We start from the raw sequence: 5,079 nt of genomic DNA on the forward strand, positions 1-5,079 counted from the left end.
ACGGGTTCACAGGTAGATGCCGTGTTTCTTGACTTTCGCAAGGCGTTCGATACAGTTCCCCACAGTCGTTTAATGAACAAAGTAAGAGCATATGGACTATCAGACCAATTGTGTGATTGGATTGAGGAGTTCCTAGATAACAGGACGCAGCATGTTATTCTCAATGGAGAGAAGTCTTCCGAAGTAAGAGTGATTTCAGGTGTGCCGCAGGGGAGTGTCATAGGACCGTTGCTATTCACAATATACATAAATGACCTGGTGGATGACATCGAAAGTTCACTGAGGCTTTTTGCAGATGATGCTGTGGTGTACCGAGAGGTTGTAACAATGGAAAATTGTATTGAAATGCAGGAGGATCTGCAGCGAATTGACGCATGGTGCAGGGAATGGCAATTGAATCTCAATGTAGACAAGTGTAATGTGCTGCGAATATACAGAAAGATAGATCCTTTATCATTTAGCTACAAAATAGCAGGTCAGCAACTGGAAGCAGTTAATACCATAAATTATCTGGGAGTACGCATTAGGAGTGATTTAAAATGGAATGATCATATAATGTTGATCGTCGGTAAAGCAGATGCCAGACTGAGATTCATTGGAAGAATCCTAAGGAAATGCAATCCGAAAACAAAGGAAGTAGGTTACAGTACGCTTGTTCGCCCACTGCTTGAATACTGCTCAGCAGTGTGGGATCCGTACCAGATAGGGTTGATAGAAGAGATAGAGAAGATCCAACGGAGAGCAGCGCGCTTCGTTACAGGATCATTTAGTAATCGCGAAAGCGTTACGGAGATGATAGATAAACTCCAGTGAAAGACTCTGCAGGAGAGACGCTCAGTAGCTCGGTACGGGCTTTTATTGAAGTTTCGAGAACATACCTTCACCGAAGAGTCAAGCAGTATATTGCTCCCTCCTACGTATATCTCGCGAAGAGACCATGAGGATAAAACCAGGGAGATTAGAGCCCACACAGAGGCATACCGACAGTCCTTCTTTCCACGAACAATACGAGACTGGAATAGAAGGGAGAACCGATAGAGGTACTGAAGGTACCCTCCGCCACACACCGTCAGGTGGCTTGCGGAGTATGGACGTAGATGTAGATGTAGATGTAGATGTACAGAACTGAAAGTGTTTTTCAAAATTTAGGAGAGTCCATTTTCAGGAAAATATCATTTACTAACTCTTCTGTAGCTCTCTATATCAACATCTAGGTCGGCCTTCATATTTGTACAACATAAGCCGCTGTACTATGCGTCGTGTACGTTACTTTCCACCTGAATTATCGATTTTCTATACTATTCCATTGCCACAATGACTACCTGTATGGTTCTGTATGGGGCCTATTCTGTTCTGATATTCATAACCGCGACGCGAGATACGATGGGCGCAGAACCGTCCCACGATCTTCCTCGCATACCGGTCTTCTAAATTTACTCAGAAGTTAAAATGAAATGAATACCCCTAGCTGCATACAGGCGTTGATATAAGTCAACGGGGACAGTTGAAAATGCATGCCCCGGTCGGGATCTCCTGTTTACAGGGCAGACGCTCTAACCATCTGAGCCACCGAGAACACAGAGGATAGTGCGACTGCAGGGACTTATCTCTGGCACGCCTTCCGTGAGACCCACATTCCCAACTTATTGTCCCGCACTATATTCATAGTGCCCCTGCCCATCATACTCATTACTAGCGGCTTTTTGCCGATTCCCGTAAGAGTTCGGGCACTGTTTGTGCATCCGCACGGAAGAAGATGGTCAAGTGGCCGGTGAGCCTTAACTGAATGCGGGTCCCACGGGAGGCGTGCCAGAGATAAGTCGCTGCAGTCGCACTCTCGTCTGTGTCCTGGGTGGCTCAGCTGGATAGAGCGTCTGCCATGTAAGCAGGAGATCCCGGGTTCGACTCCCGGGCGGGACACACATTTTCAACTGTCCCCGTTGACTTATATCAACACCTGTATGCAGCTAGGGGTATTCATTTCATTGTAATTTCATTCTAACGAGCTGCATATATATATTACTCAGAAGTGTTTCGCGGGAACTACGTCGTCTATCTTGGGAATGCACCCATTTAAGAATCTCGAGCATTCCTATTGTAAACATTCGTAACGGGTATACAGCCCTGATACAAACGCAGCAGCGCATCTTCAAATTTGTTCGCTGTTTAATCCCAATTCTACTTGATAAGGAGTCCAAGCACTGGAACAATACCCTAGAATTGCTCGCATTGATGTATAGTATCCGATTTCCTTTACAGAGCTTACTATTCTAGAGAACCCTTCCAACAAATCTAAGTCGTACGTTCATCTTCCCTAGTACCGTATTCACGGGAACATCCCATTTCACATCCCTTCTTAGTATTAGCCTATGTACATCTATATCCGTATCTACATACATACTCCGCAAGCCACAGTAAGATGCGTGGCGGAGGGTACTCTGTACCACTAACAGTCGTATCCTTTCCTGTTCCACTCGCAGATAGGGTGCGGGAAAAACGAATATTTATATGGCTCCATATGAGCCCTAATTTCTCCTATCTTATCTTCTTGGTCTTTGCGCGAAATGTTTGTTGGTGGCAGTTGGTCGTTCTGCAGTCAGCTTCAAATGCCCGTTCTCTAAATTTTCTGAATAGTGTTCCTCGAAAAGAACGCCGCCTTCCCTCCAAGAGCCCGCAGCTCGTGGTCTTGCGGTAGCGTTCTCACTTCCCGAGCACGGGGTCCCGGGTTCAATTCCCGGCGGGGTCGGGGATTTTCACCTGCCTCGAGATGACTGGGTGTTGTTGTATCGTCTTCATCATCATCAGTTATCCCCATTGCGGTCGGAGGAAGGCAATAGCAAACCACCTCCACTAGGACCTTGCTTAGTACGGCGGTGTGGGTTTCCCGCATCGTTCCCTTACGCTCTGTCAAGGAATATGGGACATCATCGTCATTGCCAGTGTAGTACCAGTAGCATCTCTCTAACACTTGCGTGTTATTCGATCCTACCAGCAACAAATCTAGTAGCCCGCCAGCCTCTGAATTGCTTCGAAGTCTACCTTTAATCCGATCTGGTGCGGATCCCAAACACTCGAGCAGAACTCAAGAACAGGTCGCACCAGCGTCCTATATATGGTCTCCTTTACAGATTAACTGCACTTTCACAATATTCTCCCAATAAACCGAAGTCGAGCATTCACCTTCCTGACCACAATCCTTACATGCTCGTTCCAGTTCATATCGCTTTGCACCGTTATTCCCAGATATTTAAATGACGTGACTGTGCCAGACAGAACACTACTAATGCTGTACCTGATCATTATGGGTTAGTTTTTCCTGCCCATCAACACTAATTTACATTTTTCTACCTTTCGAGGCAGCTGCCATTCACCACAACAACTAGAAATTTTGTCTAAGTAATCTTGTATCATCTTACAGTCACCCATCTTCAACATCCTCCCGTACACCACATCATCATCAGAAAACAGCAGCAGATTGCTCCCCAGCCGGTCTGACAGATCGTTTATGTATACATAAAATAATAGTGATCCTATCACACTTCCTGAGGGACCTTCCTATCGATGCCCTTGTCTCCGATGAACACTCACCATCGAGGACAAAATATTGAGTTCTGTTACTTAAGAAGTCTTCGAGTCACTCACATCTTGCAACCTGTTTCACATGGTTGTACCTTCGTTAACAGTCTGCAGCGGGGCACCCTGTCAAATGCTTTTCGGAAATCTAGAAATATGGAATTTGCCTGTTGTCCTACATCCACAGATATCATGTGAGAAAAGTACAAGCTGGGTTTCACACGAACGGCGCTTTCTGAAACCTTGCTGTTTCGTGAACATAAGCTTTTCGATCGACTTCGAATATTTTTTAGAATTCTGCTGCAAATCGATGTCATGGATATTAGTCTATAATTTTGCGGGACCACTCTTTTACCCTTATTATATACAGGACTCACCTGCGCTCTTTCCAGTCGCTCGGGACTAGGAGCTACGCGAGAGGTTCCCGTTAAAAGTAAACTATGAAAGGGGCCAATGCCTTAGAGAACTCTTTGTAAAACCGATGCTATGTGATGCACTAAAAATTTTAGCAGTAATCTAGTAATAGGATATTATCAGGTTCGTTTTCTTTGTTAAGGCATTATCTTACTTTTATCCACATTTAAAAGGAGGTGTTGTTCATTACACCAAGCGAAAATTTTATACAGATTTTTTTGCACTTCCTTACAGTTGTCCAACGACGATACTTTCCTGCACACAATGGCATTGTCAAGGAACGAGCTGAGAGTGCTTCTGCACACAATCAACAATTCCTTTGCCCTTGCTGTTTCTACCAGCTGGCTGTTGAAGGTTCTTGATATTCGAATCAGTAATCTTTGGAGAAGTTTACCACCGGCTACAGTAGCTTCTGAACAAACCTCGCGATACTAAACCTTAGACACAAAAGTCCACTACTGAAGTTCAAAGACTCGTATGCCTCTATGTCTTAACAGTAGTTTGCTCCTAGATTGCTTGTCGAACTATCGTAGTTCGATCATATGCTAGAATACATTCAAGAAAACTCTTTAAATATTCTTGATAAAGTGGGAAAAATTTAGTGTTGTATCGGTACCAAATTGTTTCTGATTGATTGGTCGGTCCCCGAGAAGTCATGGGTCCCATCGGATTAGGAAAGGCTGGGAAAGGAAATCGGCCATTCCTTTCAAAGGATCCATCATGCCTTTGCCTGAAGGATGAGGATGACCGGACGCGGCTTTGAACCGGCGCCCTCTCGAGTGTGCTAACCACTGCACCACCTCGTTCGGTCTCGTTTCTGACTCATACTCAGTCAGTATTCATCGCACCAAACTGCGCGTTATAGCCCAATATGCCCGTACAGGGATGGCTTGGTAAGTCTGGTAGAAAAGCAAGACAAAAACGTTTGTTTCGTCAACAACTCGTCTTAATTCTCGAAAAAGTCTCCTTTGATGGATACACACTTGGTCCAGTGATCCTCCAGCTTTTTCATCCCATCGGAAAATAGGTTCTGTCAAACTGTGCAAAATACTCATTTGATGAATATTTCTTCCCAAATAAGTCACCTGTGGC

General features: G+C 44.8%; 1 non-coding gene across 1 annotated transcript; it reads left to right on the plus strand.

Moving 5' to 3' along the window:
- The first annotated feature begins 1,845 nt into the window (after nt 1–1,845).
- On the plus strand, nt 1,846–1,920 carry Trnat-ugu. The gene has a single exon. It is a non-coding gene; the product is annotated as a tRNA-Thr (tRNA).
- The last annotated feature ends 3,159 nt before the right edge of the window (nt 1,921–5,079 follow it).

The sequence above is a fragment of the Schistocerca piceifrons genome, chromosome 5, assembly GCF_021461385.2.
Source record: "Schistocerca piceifrons isolate TAMUIC-IGC-003096 chromosome 5, iqSchPice1.1, whole genome shotgun sequence".
Taxonomy (NCBI): domain Eukaryota; kingdom Metazoa; phylum Arthropoda; class Insecta; order Orthoptera; family Acrididae; genus Schistocerca; species Schistocerca piceifrons.